The following is an 18,326-nucleotide window of genomic DNA, read 5'->3' on the forward strand; positions in this document are numbered from 1 at the left end:
TGCAATTTAGGGAACTCCTAGTGGTCCAGTGGTTACAACTCCACGCTTGCATGGCTGAGGGTGTGGCTTTGATCCCTGCTGGAGGAACTAAGACTCTGCAAGCTGTGCAGTGTGGCCAAAAATAAAAATAAATAAATACCTGCAAGTTACTGTATGTTAATTACACCCCCTAGTTCAGTTTAGTCGCTCAGTCATGTCCGACTCTTTGCGATCCCATGGACTGCAGCATGCCAGGCCTCGCTGCCCATCACCAACTCCCAGAGTCTACCCAAACCCATGTCCATTGAGTCAGTGATGCCAACCAGCCATCTCATCCTCTGTCGTCCCCTTGTCCACCTGCCCTCAATCTTTCCCGGAATCAGGGTCTTTTCAAATGAGTTAACTCTTCACATCAGGTGGCCAAAGTATTGGAGTTTCAGCTTCAACATCAGTCCTTCCAATGAACACCCAGGACTAATCTCCTTGAGGATGGACTGGTTGGATCTCCTTGCAGTCCAAGGGACTCTCAAGAGTCTTCTCCAACACCACAGTTCAAAAGCATCAATTCTTCGACGCTCTGCTTTCTTTACAGTCCAACTCTCACATCCATACATGACTACTGGAAAAACATAAGCCTTGACTAGACAGACCTTTGGAGAAGGCAATGGCACCCCACTCCAGTACTCTTGCCTGGAAAATCCCATGGACGGAGGAGCCTGGTAGGCTGCAGTCCATGGGGTCACTAGGAGTCGGACACGACTGAGCGACTTCACTTTCACTCTTCACTTTCATGCATTGGAGAAGGAAATGGCAACCCACTCCAGTGTTCTTGCCTGGGGAATCCCAAGGACGGGGGAGCCTGGTGGGCTTCTGTCTGTGGGGTCGCACAGAGTCAGACACGACTGAAGTGACTTAGCAGTTAGCAGACGGACCTTTGTTGGCAAAGTAATTGCTTTTGAATATTCTGTCTAGGTTGGTCATAACTTTCCTTCCAAGGAGCGCTAAGTGTCTTTAATTTCATGGCTGCAGTCACCATATGCAGTGATTCTGGAGCCCCAAAAATAAAGTCAGCCACTGTTTCCACTATTTCCCCATCTATTTGCCATGAAGTGATGGGACCGGATGCCATGATCTTAGTTTTCTGAATGTTGAGCTTTAAGGCAACTTTTTCACTCTCCTCTTTCACTTTCATCAAGAGGCTCTTTAGTTCTTCTTCACTTTCTGTCATAAGGGTAGTGTCATCTGCATATCTGAGGTTACTGAAATCTCTCCCAGCAATCTTGATTCCAGCTTGTGCTTCATCCAGCCCAGCGTTTCTCATGATGTACTCTGCATAGAAGTTAAATAAGCACAGTGACAATATACAGCCTTGATGTACTCCTTTTCCTATTTGGAACCAGTCTGTTGTTCCATGTCCAGTTCTAACTGTTGCTTCCTGACCTGCATACAAATTTCTCAAGAGGCAGGTCAGGTGGTCTGCTATTCCCATCTCTTTCATAATTTTCCACAGTTTATTGTGATCCACACGGTCAAAGGTTTTGGCATAGTCAATAAAGCAGAAATAGATGTTTTTCTGGAACTCTCTTGCTTTTTCCATGATCCAGGGGATGTTGGCAATTTGATCTCTGGTTCCTCTGCCTTTTCTGAAACCAGTCTGAACATCTGGAAGTTCACGGTTCACGTATTGCTGAAGCTTTGGAGAATTTTGAGCATTATTTTGCTAGCATGTGAGATGAGTGCAATTGTGCAGTAGTTTGAGCATTCTTTGGCATTGCCTTTCTATGGGATTGGAATGAAAACTGACCTTTTTCAGTCCTGTGCCCACTGCTGAGTTTTCCAAATTTGCTGGCATATTGAGTGCAGCACTTTCACAGCATCATCTTTTAGGGTTTGAAATAGTTCAACTGGAATTCCATCACCTCCACTAGCTTTGTAGTGATGCTTCATAAGGCCCACTTGACTTCACATTCCAGGATGTCTGGTTCTAGGTGAGTGATCACACCATCGTGATTATCTGGGTCGTGAAGATCTTTTTTGTACAGTTCTTCTGTGTGTTCTTGCCACCTCTTCTTAATATCTTCTGCTTCTGTTAGGTCCATACCATTTCTGTTCTTTATCGAGCCCATCTTTGCATGAAATGTTCCCTTAGTATCTCTAATTTTCTTGAAGAGATCGCTAGTCTTTCCCATTCTATTATTTTCCTCTATTTCTTTGCACTGATTGCCGAGGAAGGCTTTCTTATCTCTCCTTGCTATTCTTTGGAACTCTGCATTCAAATGGGTATATCTTCCCTTTTCTCCTTTGCTTTATGCTTCTCTTCTTTTCACAGCTATTTGTAAGGCGTTCTCAGACAGCCATTTTGCCTTTTTGCATTTCTTTTTCTTGGGGATGGTCTTGATCCCTGTCTCCTGTACAATGTCACGAATCTCTGTCCATAGTTCATCAGGCACTCTGTCTATCAGATCTAGTCCCTTAAATCTATTTCTCACTTCCACTGTAATCATAAGGGATTTGATTTAGGTCATACCTGAATGGTCTAGTGGTTTTCCCCACTTTCTTCAATTTAAGTCTGAATTTGGCAATAAGGAGTTCATGATCTGAGCCACAGTCAGCTCCCAGTCTTGTTTTTGCTGACTGTATAGAGCTTCTCCATCTTTGGCTGCAAAGAATATAATCAATCTGATTTCAGTGTTGGCCATCTGGTGATGTCCATGTGTAGAGTTTTCTCTTGTGTTGTTGGAAGAGGGTGTTTGCTATGACCAGTGCGTTCTCTAGGCAAAACTCGATTAGCCTTTGCCCTGCTTCATTCTGTACTCCAAGGCCAAATTTGCCTGTTACTCCAGGTGTTTCTTGACTTCTTACTTTTGCATTCCAGTCTCCTATAATGAAAAGGATATCTTTTTTGGGTGTCAGTTCTAAAAGGTCTTGTAGGTCTTCATAGAACCATTCAACTTCAGCTTCTTCACACCCCCAAAAGATACTTAAAGGCACACATATCATAACTGTATCTTTTAAACTGCTCTTATTTTTTAGAGCTATGCACTGAAACATATTGGATAGAACGACAGCACATCTGGGAGTTTCTTCAAAATGACTCGGGGAGAGGGCAGGGTGGTTAAGGGGATGAGATGGGCCAGGAGCTGGTGAACTGCTGGGTATGGAGACAGGCTCACAGGGGACCATGGCACTGTGCTGCCTGTTTCTCTGTACCTTTAATATCTCCCATAATAGAAGGCATGTTCAAAGCCATGGTATTTTCTTTTTATATGCTTCCTTGCCCATAACAAAAGTCCCAATGTTAAAAGTAAATCAATCAAAACTCATGGAAAGTCTTTAAAATGAAGGTCAGGCTTAAAGTAAGATGTCAGGCTGGACAAACACTGAAGACAGAAGCTGAGCCAAAAGCTGGGACTGTGACATGGCCGCAGCCCTGTGACCCTGCCACGCAGATCGGTGGTCCAACCACCACCAGGTACCCGAGCCCCATACAGGAGGCGCCACGAGTCAAGGCCAGAAGCCTCGCAGCCGCCTCAGACCTGCACACACCCGCAGGTGCACAGTTAATCCCGCCCAGCATCCAGGCCATGCCGGGGGAGTCGTTCTAAAAGCCACACACCTTGTATGGTCTTCACTGTGCCAGGAGAAACCAGCCACCACCATGGGGTCAACATAAGACGGCAGTGATCTACCTCCTTCAGGACAGAGGGCATGCCTGGGAGGGACAGCCCCCAAGGAAGGCCTCTCCTGAGTTTGGGGGGGACCAGGGGCAGGAAGAGTGGGGCCCCAGGGGCATGGGGGCAGGGCATCCTTGGTCCCACCTCCATTTGGCTGCCCACCTGACCTCTTCTCAGAAGCGTTATGGCTGTGGGACCCTCCATACTCAGTCCCCTGCTGAGTGGCCTCTGACCCTAAGGTGGTCCTGGCCCCTGACCCAGCCCACACTCATGGAGGGACCCTAAGGTGGGCGGCGAGCAGAAAGCCTCCTCTCCAATGTGTCTGCTGGGCCTCACAGAAGACAGGGTTTCAGGAAAGGACTCTTTTTCCAAACCAGCTGCTTCCTTTTCTAAGTCCAGAGAAAAACGCAGAAAAGTAAGCTTGTGCTGGACATCTCTGTGGGCCTCCAGGGGCTCCCTCTGCAGCCCCTCCTCAAGCCCCACAGTGAGCATTCCCTCCAGGTCCTGTCAAGGGACAGCCAGGGTGCCCCACGGCTTTCAGGTCCCCACAAGGTGCCTGCCCCTCCACAGAGCCCCTCACCTCTCTTCAAGGTGCCCACCCCCAGAGTGCTGCCCCGTGCTCCCAGGACCCGGCTCCAAATGCAGACTGTCCACCACCACATATACGAATACCCACACTCAAGTCTTACAAACCCATCTTTACATTTTCTTAGAAAAACAGACCTAGTCACTGAGGAATAAGTGGCTGGCTTAGGGACCTGGTGGTTCATCTCCAAGGTCGACTCACTAAAGAGTCAAACTGTGTGTTACTTCTCTGCTCAAAAATGAGCAAGGCAACATAGATGCAATCTTCACGAAGAAAGAAAAGCTCACCAATAATTTGAAAATTCTAAAGCTACTTTTGCAGTTAAATGTCAATTCTGAATTTAAATTGTCCAAAATAATATAAATTTTATTTAGTAATTTAAAAATACATTAGCAAGCATCAACCAGATGGAAGATAAGAAACAGACGACTTGAACAACACCATCAACCAATTAGATCTAACAGATGTATCCAGAACACTCCACCCAACAACAGGACACACCTTCTCAAGTGCACGTGGGACGTTCTCCAGGACAGACCATATGTTAGGCTACAGGCTATGTCTCAGTAGATTTTAAATGATCTGTATCATACAAAGCATCTTCTCTGACTATAAAAGAATGAGTTAGAAATCACTAACAGAAGGAAAACTAGAAAATTCACAAAGTTTGGAAATTAAGTAACATTCTCTTAGGAATTCCCTGGTGGTCCAGTGGTTAGGATTCAGCTTTCACTCTCAGTGGCCTGAGTTCAATCTCTGGTCAGGGAACTAAGATCCCACAAGCTGCCCGGCACTGCCAAAACAAAATGAAAAACTATCTTAAACAACCAACAGATCAGAGAAAAAAGCTACAGGGGAAAAGTAGGATCCTTATAAACAAAGGAAAATGAAAACACAACACACCACAGTTTGCGGAGTGCGGCGACAGTAGAGCTAAGCGGAAATTTTACAGCTGCCAACACTTACACTAAAAATAAGGCATCAAATCAACAACCTAACCTCACAACTTAAGCATGGAGAAGAGCAACAAACACGTGCCAAAGCTAGCAGGAGGAAGGAAATAATAAGAATAGGAAAACAGGAAATCAGTGAAACCAGAAGTCAGTTCTTTGAAAAGATCAACAGAATCGATTAATCTTCAGTCAGATGGACCAATAAAAAAGAATACTTAAAAATCGAAAATCATAAATTACAATGGGGACATTACTCATTCTACAGAAACAAAAGGATTATAAGAAAGGGCTATGAACCCTGCAAAACTGGATAACCTAGACAAAATGACAAATTCCTAGAAACACAAAAAGTACTAAGCCTAAATCAAACAGAGAATCTGAGCAGGGCAATCAGTAATCAAAAATCTCCCAACGAAAAACCCTGGATCTGACAACTTCACTGGTGAATTCTACAAAACATTTAAAAATGAACTAATATGAATTCTTCTCAAACTTTCCCAAAAATTAAGAAGAACAGACACTTCCTAACCCCATCTATGTGATCAGGCAAAGACCCTACCAAAAAAAAAACTACAAACCAATATCCCTTACAAACACAGATGCAAAAGTCCTCAACATAATACTAATAGATAGAACACACTGACACACATTTAGCAACATACTAAAGAGGATTACGTGTCATGACCAAATGGGATTTACTCCTGGAACAAAAGGATGATTCAATACATGAAACTCAATTGATGTAAAATATCACATTAATAGAATGAAGGGGGGGAGGAAAACCACATGATCATCCCAACTGATGCAGAAAAATCATTTGGTAAAATTCAACACCTTTTCATGATGGGAAATGCTTGACAAACTGCAATGGAAGGAGAACATAATAAGGGCCAGAAATGAAAAAACAACAGTGAATATCACACTCGTGGTGAAAGCTTTTCCTCTAAGATCAGGAGACCACTGATGCCCACTTTCACCAGTTCTAGTCACCACAGTACTGAAAGTTCTAGGCCGATTAATTAGGCAAGAAAAAGAAATAAAAGTCATCCAAATTGGAAAAGAAGAAGTGAAATTATGTTTGCAGATGATGCGATCTTATATAGAGAAAACACTAAAGATTTCACAAACACACCCAAAAAAACTATTAGGATAAATTAATTGAGCAAGGTAGCAGGATACAAACTCGACGTGGAAGAATCAGTTGTTATTTCTACACACTTACAGTGAACAGTCTGAAACGGGAATCCCCAACACAATTCCTTTTACAATGTCATCTAAAAGGATAAAGTTCTCAGGAATTAACCAAGGAGGTTAAAGACCACACAATGAAAACTATAAAACACTGCCAGAAGAAATGAACAACGTAAGCAAATGGAAACACACCCCATGCTCATGGACTGGATGACTGAATATTAAGATGTTGATAAAATTCACATCAATCTATAGATTCAATACAATCCCTATCAAGCAATAAGGATGTTTTCTGCAGAGACAGAAGAATCCATTCTAAAACTCATATGGAATGTCAAGTGACCTTTAATAGCCAAAACAAACTGAAGAAAGGAGAACAAAGCCAGAAGACCACACTTCCTGATTTCACAACTTACTACAAAACTACAGTAATCAAAACAGCGCGGCACTAGCCCAGAGACCAGTGGAAAAGAAGAGAGTCCAGGAACAGACCCTCACATACACAGCCAATTGACTTCCGACAAGCAGGTGTGCCAAGACCATTCAAGAAGGAAAGGACTATCTTTTCAACAAACGGTGCTGGGAAACTGGATATCCACAGGCAAGGAAATGAAGTTGGACCCTATCTTATACCATATACAAAAATTAACTCAAAATGGATCAAGGACCTAAATGTAAGCTCTAAAACTAAAAAACTCTTAAGAGCAAGATATAGGGCAAAACCTTCATAAATTTGGATTTGGCAATGACTTACTGGATAAGACACCAAGGTGAAAGTCAAAGTGGCTCAGTCATGTCCGACTCTTTGCGATACCATGGACAATACAGTTCATGGAATTCTCCAGGCCAGAATATACTGGAGTGGGTAGCCTTTCCCTTCTCCAGGGGATCTTCCCAACCCAGGGATCGAACCCAGGTGTCCTGCAACTGCACCAAAGGCCGAGACAAAGAGAAATTAGACAAACTGACTTCATGAAAAAATTTTTAAATTTGTGTGTTAGATACTATCAGAGTATAGAGGCAACACCAGAATGGGAGAAAATATTTGCAAATCATACATCTAATAACAGATTAATATCATGACTATATAGAGAACTCCTAAAACTTAATAACAAAAAATAAACAACCTGATTCAAAAATGGGCAAAAGAGTTGAACAGACATCTCACCAGAGAACACATCAGTTCAGTTCTGTTCAGTTCAGTCGCTCAGTCGTGTCCGACTCTTTGCGACCCCATGAACCGCAGCACACCAGGCCTCTCTGTCCATCACCAATTCCTGAAGTCCACCCAAACCCATGTCCATTGAGTCGGTGATATCATCCAACCATCTCATCCTCTGCTGTCCCCTTCTCCTCCTGCCCTCAATCTTTCCCAGCATCAGGGTCTTTTCAAATGAGTCAGCTCTTCGCATCAGGTGGCCACACAAATGGCCAATAAGCATATGAAAAGATGCTCAGCTCACTAATCATCAGGGAAATGCAATCAAAGCTATAATGAGACACAACCTCACACGCTTTAGGATGGCTACTATCAGAAACAACAGAAACTGACAAGTCTTGGTGAGGGTGTGGAGAAACAGGAACCCTTGAGCATGGTTGGTAAGAATGTAAAATGGTACAGCTGCTGTGGCAAATAGTAGGGCAGTTCCTCAAAAAATTAAAAATAGATTTACCACGTGATCCAGCAATGCCACTTCTGGGTATGTACCCAAAAGCACTGAAAGCAATTCTTTCAATTTTTTGCACGCCCATGTTCACAGCAGCTAAAATATGGAAGCAACCCAAGTGTCCATCCACAGACAAAAGGAAAAGCAAAATGGGGTCCAGACACATGACAGAATGCTATTCAGCCTTAAAAAGGAAGGAAACCCTGCCACGTGCTACAGCACTGATGAACCTTGAGGACATTATGACCAATGAAATACACCAGACACGAAAAGACGACTACTGTGTGATTCCACTTACACGAGGACCGTTGAGGAGTCAAATTCATAGAGACAGAAAGAAGAAGGTGGCTGTCACGGGCTGGCGGAGGGGAAATGGGGAGCTGGTGCTTCATGGGTCTTTACCATTGCACAGGATGAAAAGCGCCTTGGGGTGGATGGTGGTGATGGCTGTATATACGACCACTGAACTGCACACTTAAAAATGGTCAGGATGGTAATTTTTATGCTATGTGTATTTTACTGCAACTTTCTAAATTGGAAAAAAAATATATTAGCAAGTAGGACAAACAAGAAATGAAGAATTGTGCAGGGAGCTCCACGTGCTGGGTGCCACGCTCTGAAGCATTGCCCTGGAAAGGGAGAATTCCCCTGGGAACTGATAGCTTTTCATGCAAGACTTTCTCCAAGAAGGGTCCCAAACCCCATCCACACTCCAACCTCAGGGTGTGCTGCTCCTCGTAACGGCTCAAACGAGTGCAGCCAAAACCTTCCATCTCCATTCCCAGCGGGAGAGGCAAGGGGCCAAGGGAGACCAGGGAACTAGAGCACCGGGCTGGGGTGGGGGAGTGGATTTGGGAACTGAAGAAGGGTACAGAAGAACTGGCCAGAAGGCCCACAGAGTGGACTCCACGAGGCCTGGTCCCACCTCCTGCTCCCCAGAGCTCACACTCAGAGGGTGGTCACGGAGCAGGTGACCCCAAAGGAATCGCGGGTGAGACCCAGCCAGGGCCTCAGCCGGGGGGCACACTTCGCTGACGACATGTGCTCAACCCATCAGATGCAAAAAACAGGATTTCCGTCAAGAATGAGTCAGAGACAGAAGCAAGGGAGCAGCAGCCGGCAAGAGCCCAGTCTGTCCATAAGTCTCTCACTGTCCCACAGCTATCACGGTCAAGGTCAAACTCTTCCCAGAGACAGACAAGCCCATGCACAGTGCAGAGGACAGAAGTCAGTCTCGGGCCAGTGATGGAACAGACCAGAGGTCCCAGCACTGCCCCAGGGCCTCCCCTTCCTGTGGGCAATCTGGCTGGGACCAACCTGGCCACACCCCCAAGGCTGTCCTGTCAGACCCCAGAGAGATGCTACAGAGACACTTCCACGTTACCAGAGCGCACAGGCTGGGATGACCACCAAGAATGTGGAAGCAGCATCTCTTCTGAGTGTGAAAACCAGAGTTTAGCACATAATGGACTCCATCTGTATCTGGAGGAATTGAAGAGCTGAAGCATGGGGATGGGAAAATTAAATCTGGAAAAGGGGAACCGAGACTGCTGGGTGATGCCAACTCATCCTGGGGCAGGGCAAGCGTGCCCACAGGCTCTCCCGATCCGGCCGTCCCCTGAGGAAGTTACAAGGCTCAGGGACACCACCAGTCCCAGGGCCTCCCGAGGTCGCATCCCCTCCATGTGGCAGTGTCACTGTGGGTGAACAGTGACCTTTGTGGTCACTGACTGTTTCAGTTTTGAGATGTCCACTTTTTCAAGGAAGCCCACCCGTCACCTGGATGCCTAACGACTCCTACGTATCCTCCTCCTGCCACCACACCACTGTGCCCAGTTTCTTTCTTCCGGAAAAGAACAAGACTTAATGGACATAAGTACTCAGTTTGCACCAACTCCAGTGCCGTACTAGAAGTACTCTCTCTAACCTGCTCTGTCCAGAGCAGTGGCCACAGGGCCATAGGTGACTCTGAGCTCATGCAGAGAGGAAGCCAATGCTTATTTCTCTGTGATGCTACCCAGCAGAATCCCTTCCACTCCAGTGGCCAACGTGGTGGGTGGTGTCCATCCCAGACAGAGCACTGCAGGGCCTCACTGGATTGGGACAACATGGGGACCAGGAAGCTCCGGTGGCCCCACTTGGCCTCTGCACACAAGTCAGGTGGTGGTAGCAGAGCTGGCCGGGTCCATGCAGCCTTCCCAACCAGCCACAGACGGAGCGCAGAGAAGAGCATCAGACCAAGCCTGCCCTTTATTCTTATTTCCAAAGCTGTCCTGGTTTTCACATCTTGAACTCACTGAAATGCGCACTTGGCTACCTGCTGAAGAATGATCAGGTCATCACACTCCTGAGGCTGGAAACGCTTAGTGGTGGAATAAGGTAAACACCCCAACTCTGCTCCCAGCAAGGCCTCTCGAAAGGCTGGCCATCATCTGCAGAGCACCTGTCCACATGCACCTCGGGGACCACAGGGAGGAACCGAGAGTGGCCTTTTGGACACTGGTTCCTTACACTCGATGGAATCCGGTTGAGTCTAGTTGTGCCTGAGGCTCCATCAGGGTGCTCTTTTAGGGCAAAATGAGTACGTGTGTATTTTCTGTCTGTGGACTTTCCACAGCCCCAGACTTATGCAGGGTGGCGTGATCTTCATCACAAGATGAAGATGCTGCAGGGACCTCAAAATGTCTTCGCTGAGGGTGGGAGTTAGGCCGGGGGGCCAGGGCAGCCTAGCCCCAGAGGAGTTTACAGTCAGCAAGCAGTTTACAGTCAGCACATGACTAGCCAAGGTTGTTAGGGGTTCAGGCAAGAAACTGAAAGTTTCCAGACTCAGGAAGGTAAGCAAACCTTTCTGCTGTGTAAACAGCTGCATTAATCACCCACTGTTTACCATTCTCCACCCCACAGGGCAAACCAGCCCGGTCCCAGGAGCCACACTTCCTGCTGGGCCTCAGCAGCAGCTGAGACCCCCGTCCACGTACTTGTCCATGACAGACTCAGTCTAATCCCATGTGTCCCCCACCCCCACCCCTGGGGTCCAACTTCTCCCTGTACAGTGGCGAGCACCAAGACAGTGCATCTTGGTACACACTTTAGGACACACTTTGATGACCCAGCGCACAGCACCGCAGACAAGGACTGCACGGGATGAATGGATGCTCTTCTGTGCAAATGCATTTGTTTGAATCAACACAGAGTAAAGCGGAGTGGTGTGAACGCAGCCGGGGTGTGGGTGAGAGAGCTCTGGACAGGGAGCCCGTTCACAGCCTCCGGGACTGTGTTCACGCAAAACCACGAGAGCAGCAGTCACCGTGGAGGCAGCACACTGAGGGCCGGGAGAAATCATGGAAGTGCCCCTCCTGCGGCAGGTCCATCTCTCATGAGCAGGAACAGAGCCTGGACACGTTGGGGGGGAATGCTCCAGATGCCACATCCATCATGGGGCAGGGACCAGTCTGACAGCCTAGCCCTTTCGCCTGCTCCCTCTCCCACTCCAGGTCCTTCCCCATCAGCTCCTGCCCAAGTAGGACACACTTGCTCGCTCCCCTGACCGGTTTCACCTGCTAAGAAATTCACCATCCAAGTCACACCTGCCCCAGGCACTTCCTGAGCACTAACCAAGGTCAGGGAACTCCACAAATTTCTAACCACCCCACCCCTAGGAAAAAAAGAGAGAAATGAAAAGGGAAAAATTGCAAAGGTCTGTCTGAGTTCATTCTTTTCCCTAGGAATTTGATTCAGATTCTTCATTCAGTTCTCAAAGCAAGGGGCAGCAGGGGTGGGGGGTGGAGGTGGTCCCTGATCCTGATCCAAAACGGGTTAGGACCCTGTAGTAGACCCTAACCCCTGGCAAGCACACCAGCCCCGCTGGAGTCACAGAAGTGGGGCACACACATGACCCGGGCCTCCCGCCTAGAAGCCTGCTCCCAGGAGGTGAGGTCTGGGCCTGGAACCTCCACTTTTTACAGAGTTGCACAAGATCTTCTGGTAAGAAACCCTGCCATTGAACCCACAGCACCCCACCTCCAAGACGGACTTCATGGCAGCCCCGGGCCCTCCAGCCGTCTCCCTCACGTGCTGGAACATGCCCCATGGTTGATGCTTCCTCAGAACACAGGCACTGGCGCCCAACTGGTACCAAGCTGGGGACAAGAGGCGCTGGCCCTCCCTGGTCACGGCCCCAGTTCACACCTGTCACTGCTGGAGCTCTCTCTGAGGTGCTCCTTTTCACCCACAAAGCTTCCCGCTTTGGCCGTCGGAGCACACACTTCCCTGGTTGGAGGCGACAGTGGAACTCACCTTTCAGCCAAGCACGGTGGCACAGGTGCCAGGTCACAGCTGATCTTTCCTCACGACCAGCGTTTCATTTGTTCAGTAAAACACACACCCACCCCTGCCCCCCACGGCTGCCGTCGTCTCTTCTAGAACCTGGGTTCAGGAAGACTTCACACAAGACCATTTCTCATGCCAGGCTCTCCCCCAAGAACCTGCATACCAGTGTGGAACAGTGCTTCCGGGGCACCTGTCAAGGCCGGTGGCCCACTGCTCTGACAAAGGTATGAGCTCAAGGTCAGACAGGTCTGCCTCACCCAGAGCCACACAGATCATTCCTCCTGCCATGACCTCAGCGCCCAGGGGTGAACAGATCTCCATCCCCCCAGGTCCCCAGGCTACAGGCCAGGCTGGTGCGGGGCCACCTGGGCCAGCATTGACTCAGAGTTCGCATCTCAAAAGAAATCCTGCAAGAACCCCACTGATGAAATGAGAAAGCAAAGAAAGAGACACACAAACATCAGGCAGAGAGGTCTCCATACCTCCACGTCTCTAAACACAGTCCTTTCTGAAGGCTGACCTCCACTGTCCAGCTCATTGCACAGGTACCAGTGTCTACATCACTGGGAAAGCCAGTTGAAAGATGGTGATGCTTTGAAACGCTGCCCAATGACCCCAAGTACTTTTCTGAATTTGGAAAAAACAGGAAATAAGAGCCACAAAGCTCCTGGATGGGTTACAGTGACCATTTCATTACGTGTTAGTTAAGGGGAGCTGCCAGGCTGGGCCAGTATTCCACACACGCTTCCAGCCAGAGGGCAATATGGCTGCAACGCCAATGCCTGGGATTTATCAGCAAAAATGCTTTGACAAGTACACACTGCAGCAGAGACACAAATTAATCACTGTGCACAGAAACTGCACTGAAAGTCCCAAACTAAGACCTGAAATACTAACGATTCTTAGGATTTAAGTATTTGTAAATAATCAATTATGTTCAAATGCTAACTTCCTCCCAGTATCCATATCAGTTCAATCTTAACGTGCACTAAGTTTCTGTCTGTGGGCCTGAGCCCCAGGAGAGATACTGCTTGGGTCCAGGGGTTTTCCAGACAACTCCACCTGAATAGTCATATCTTAAGAGTGTTACTGTAGCTCATTTCAGTAGAACTGCACATCTACCTACCAATGATTTCCCTGGCTTCCCTTCACTGATAAGTTGCATTTGTCTGTCTGTGTCAGTTTCGGGAGAGGTCAATTTCAGTGCTCTCAGGTCTGCGACTGAAAGTCTGCTGAGAATCTACTACAGTGCCAGGTCCGCTCAGTTACACTTTCACATATAACCTACGCAATAGCCCACTTCACAGGCCAGCACCCTTGAGGCAAAAGCAGATGAGTAACTTTCCTCCCGTCAAAGAAAGCCAGGGGGCCAGAACCCGAGAGCCTCAGACCACGTCCAGGAAGATTCCTAACCTCTCAGATAGAACACTTTAGCCACCTGAGGACCAGCATCACAGCCCTTGCTCAAAGACGCACGCCTTGCATGCCTTATACCCACACAGCCAAACTCCTAGGAAAAGATGGGCATTGGCTTTTCACAGGAATACTAAAGAAATCATTTGAAGACAGTATGCTGCTGCTGCTGCTGCTGCTAAGTCGCTTCAGTAGTGTCCAACTCTGTGCGACCCCATAGACGGCAGCCAACCAGGCTCCTCCTTCCCTGGGATTCTCCAGGCAAGAACACTGGAATGGGTTGCCATTTCCTTCTCCAATGTGTGAAAGTGAAAGGTGAAAGTCAAATCGCTCGGTCGTGTCCGACTCTTCGCGACCCCATGGACTGCAGCCCACCAGGCTCCTCTGCCTATGGGATTTTCCAGGCAAGAGTACTGGAGTGGGGTGCCATTGCCTTCTCCGGAAGACAGTATAAGAATATATAAAATGTTTCCAACATTTCATAATTAGCTGAAGATTTTACCAAGATTTGTATCAAGATCTTTAAAGTAAGGCTGGTTTTAAGTATTTATCCAAGACTTGTTTGCCAGCATTTCCTGGAGGGCCTAGATAAGATACAGTGGGACAAAGGTCAAGTGGCACTTTTTAAACACTGAAATGACACTGCTTCTGAAAATGGCAAGCCAGAGCCTGATCCCTCTGAATACACCTAGGAGGAAAAAGGAAAGCCCTCAGTGCATGGTTTACAGCCTTAAGTTCACCGCATCAAGCTCGCACAGAAATGAATTCAAAACCACAGGCTTGGGCCCAATAGCTTATCCATCCATGTCACCCCTGCCCCGTCAACTTGCCCTCTCACACGGCGAACATTAGCGGCTTCCCCACTGACTGCAGAACTGGGCAGCAGGCAAGGTACTTCAGCAAAATCCTGGATAGCCAGATGGAGAATTACTACTTTATTTCAGAAGAAATTAAACGGTTTCATAAACATTCACGCTCACCCCAAATGAAAATCTATCAGTTATGTGTGCTGCAAGAAACAAAGTTCTGACACAGTAATGAGGCAATTAAATGTTCCAAAGAAAAACGCTGAAGGGTCCTTGAAAAGGAAAATGTTGGTTTTTAAAAGGCAGTACAGAGAGGTATTTAAGGATGTGGACCCTGGAGCCAGACTGCCTCGGTTCAAATCCCTGCTCTATAACTTACTCCTATGTGATTCAGAGTAACTTACTTAACCTCTCTGCTTCCCTGGTGGCTCAGACAGTTAAGAATCCACCTGCAACACGAGAGACGTGGGTTCGATCTTTGGGTTGGGAAGATTCCCTGGAGGAGGGCATGGCAACTCACTCCAGTATTCCTGCCTGGAGAATCCCCACGGACAGAGGAGCCTGGCGGGCTGCAGTCCATGGGGTTTCAAAGAGTCAGACACGACTGAGCCGACCAAGTACACACTTAACCTCTCTGTTCCTCAGCTTTCTCATGACTAGACACAGGATAATGGAACTAAGGAAGAGTCTTGGAGGCTACTGTGAAAACCACATGAATCAAGTGAATATAACGTGCTTACAGCAGTCCTGGACAATACCTGTCAGGTATTACTGTCATCTTAGGTAAGAGCTTATTAACAGAAGGACAGGTGAAGCAAACAGAAAAAGGAAGCTCTAAGGAGACTTCGGTTGTCCACAGACTGAACAACAGCACCCTGCCAGGCGCTGCGCAGGACAAGGAGCAAGTGCAGTCCATAAGGTTCCTGTCCCCAACCAGGGGGCAGAGAGTTAACAACCGTGCACCTGCCACATGTCAGAACTGCTGCAGACAAGCGTTTCATCTGCTGTCTTATCAGCCCTGCCAGGAACATGGTTATGTGTCACAGAGGAAGGAACTGAGGCCAGGAGTGATGGGCAAACACTGCCCAGGGCACAGTCAGGAAGAGCCTTCGCTTTGCCACCAGGACAAGGAGCCACAGTGACGGGGTCCCAGGACACCGCCGCTCCCCAGCCCCACTGGATGGACAGGGCCTGCAGCCCACAGGCATGCATGCAGCGGGCACCCCAGAGACGTCTGCTGAACTGCACTGAGTGAGCACGTCTCCAAATGTGCACAGGCCGCCCCAGCAAAGGGACTAAGGCACAGGCTACTGCTGCTGGGAGGCCCAAAACTTGTCCTAGACTGACCCCCAGGAGGAACCCAGCTTCCTGGGAGGTGATCCTCACACTCAAGAGTGCCAGGAACATCCTAACGCCACCCGGCTGCTTCTCCCAGAAAAACCTGGGAAGATTGATTGCTGATTACCCAGTAGTCTTGCTCTGGGCTTATTAAGTCTCAAGATTTATTCTGCTGGTTACTGAAATGTAACTGCAGAGAGAAGGAAGCTTTTAAAATCAGATTACATATCTAACTTATCTAACATATGTGTTAGGCGGAGAGCTCTCTGCAGTTAAGTACAGTCTGCTAAGTTGACAAATAAAAAACAAAAGGAAGAGCAGGGGAGGGGGTAGACATGGGCACAAAACCTCGCAGGGCCCAGACAAACCCACAGGTGGTCGCGGGGCAGGGGAGGGGAGGGCAGGAGAGGACGGGCAGGAGAGGGAGGGCTGCACCACGAGCGGGGACACTGGCTCTTCACCCCGTGCCCTTCCAGACTGGTTGACCGCGGACGCCGGCTACCTTAGACACAAGGGAAAGTCGGGGGTCCCGCCACCCCTGCCCAACGCGCCCCCGACGCATCCTTGCCACTAAGAGGGGCTGGAGGGCGCCCGGGCCCGCTCTCCAGTCCACTTCCGGGAGCGGCGGCCGGCTGTCCAGCGCCGGGGCCGCAGTTGCCCGGAGACGCGGGGTCTGGGCGGCCGCCCGGGACCCAGGCCCGCCGCCCCCGCCCGCGGACCGTCCCAGCCGCCGGCCGCCAACTTTCCTTCCAAGTTTCCTCGGACCCAGGACGCGGCCGGCGGGCTGGCTGGCTGTGGGAGGCCGGGCGGGCCGGGCTGGGGTCGAGGCCTGGCCAAGGGGCGGGGGGCGAGAGGCTCTGGCTCCCCCCTAGCCGGGCCCGGCCTCCCTGCCGCCCGAGGCCCAGGCCCGCCCGCCCAACGCCGGGCGCGGTTCCCGGGAGACATAGGGTCGGGGTCCCGACCGGGTCACTCACCTGGACTGCTGTCCCTCCGGCGCCCGCGGAGTCCCGCTGCCCGCCCCGCCCCCGCCCCGCAGGCCCGCGACCCACTGACACCGAGGCGGAAGTGCGGCCGGCCGCCCCGCCGACTGACAGTCCGCGTTCGCCACTCGCTGAGCCCGGCGCCGTCGCGTAGGCCCCCGCAGGCCCAATCAACGCTCGACCCGAGGGCGGCTCTGGGAGGCCGGACTATGCTAATTACGTCGCCAGAGAGGCCCCGCCTTCCGCCCCTCTGGAGTCCGGCCCTTGTGGAGGAGTGACGATGCGGAAGACCAATCAAAGAAGGGAAAGGCGGGATTATGCAGATATAGACGAGAAATGGGTGGGCGAGAGGAAGGAAGGGGCGTGGCTGGGTGAGCTGAGTTTACAAACAGCGAGTCAGGTGGCCTGGTAGCTGATGCTCCGCGCGCTGGGGCCTTTGCGCCTGCCGCTCCCAACCCCCGGGGACGGGCGGAACCGGGAGTCACCCTTCAAAAAACTGCCTTCCTCAGCAGCATGCAGGGCTTCTCATCATCCACCCTCCGTGCCATACCTTTCTCCACTCACCAAAACCTGGCGCCAGTTTACCCTCCTGACCGTTCCCTCCTTTGTTTAAAACCTTTGGGGGCTCTTACTGACTGTAGTGGCTCCATGGTTAAGCCCAGAAGCTCTGGAGTCAGATCCGAGCTTGCGTCCTTACCAGCTGTGTGGCTCTGGGCAAGTAAACTAACGTCTCTGAGCCTATGAGTACCAAGATTTCCTTTGCAAACCAGATTTCTCCTATGGAATCCCATCCAAGTCTTAGATCTGATTTGGGGTGAGTGGAGTAATATGAATCAGGCTGACTGCTGAGAGTTACAGCAAATGGTTCAGGGGTGAGCAGGTTACCCTGTCCTGGCCAGTGAGGGTCAGTACTGGGACTTTCACTGAGGGTCAGATAGCTCAGGCCAGACAGAGGGAAAGCTGAGATCAAATGACTACCTACAGACTTCCACAGAACTAGGCTAGTTCAGTTCAGTTCAGTTCAGTCGCTCAGTCATGTCCGACTCTTTGCAACCCCATGAATCGCAGCATGCCAGGCCTCCCTATCCATCACCAACTCCCAGAGTTCACTCAGACTCACGTCCATCGAATCAGTGATGCCATCCAGCCATCTCATCCTCTGTTGTCCCCTTCTCCTCCTGCCCCCAATCCCTCCCAGCATCAGAGTCTTTTTCAATGAGTCAACTCTTCAGAACTAGGCTAGGTGAGAGAAAAATGTAAGTCTGGGGCTACTGATGGGCATCTTGTCACCGTGTGGGGAGGGGCCACCTGGAGACGAGACTAACCCAGATCAAAGCAAGAGCAAACACCCCTGGCTTGCCTGGAACCAGCTGCCACCTTGGCAAGCTCTGTCTAGACTTTTCAGGCATG

The 18,326-nt window shown here is 49.4% G+C and overlaps 1 protein-coding gene across 1 annotated transcript in view; it reads right to left on the reverse strand.

The window, feature by feature from the left end:
- OSBPL2 (oxysterol binding protein like 2) overlaps positions 1-17,046 on the reverse strand; it is a 36,342-nt gene extending 19,296 nt beyond the window's left edge. Inside the window, exon 1 of the mRNA XM_055544516.1 lies at positions 16,911-17,046. The gene's annotated coding sequence lies outside the window, so the exon portion shown is untranslated. The remainder of the gene's footprint in view (positions 1-16,910) is intronic.
- Positions 17,047-18,326: the final 1,280 nt, after the last annotated feature.

Source organism: Bubalus kerabau, chromosome 13 (genome assembly GCF_029407905.1).
Source record: "Bubalus kerabau isolate K-KA32 ecotype Philippines breed swamp buffalo chromosome 13, PCC_UOA_SB_1v2, whole genome shotgun sequence".
Classification (NCBI taxonomy): domain Eukaryota; kingdom Metazoa; phylum Chordata; class Mammalia; order Artiodactyla; family Bovidae; genus Bubalus; species Bubalus kerabau.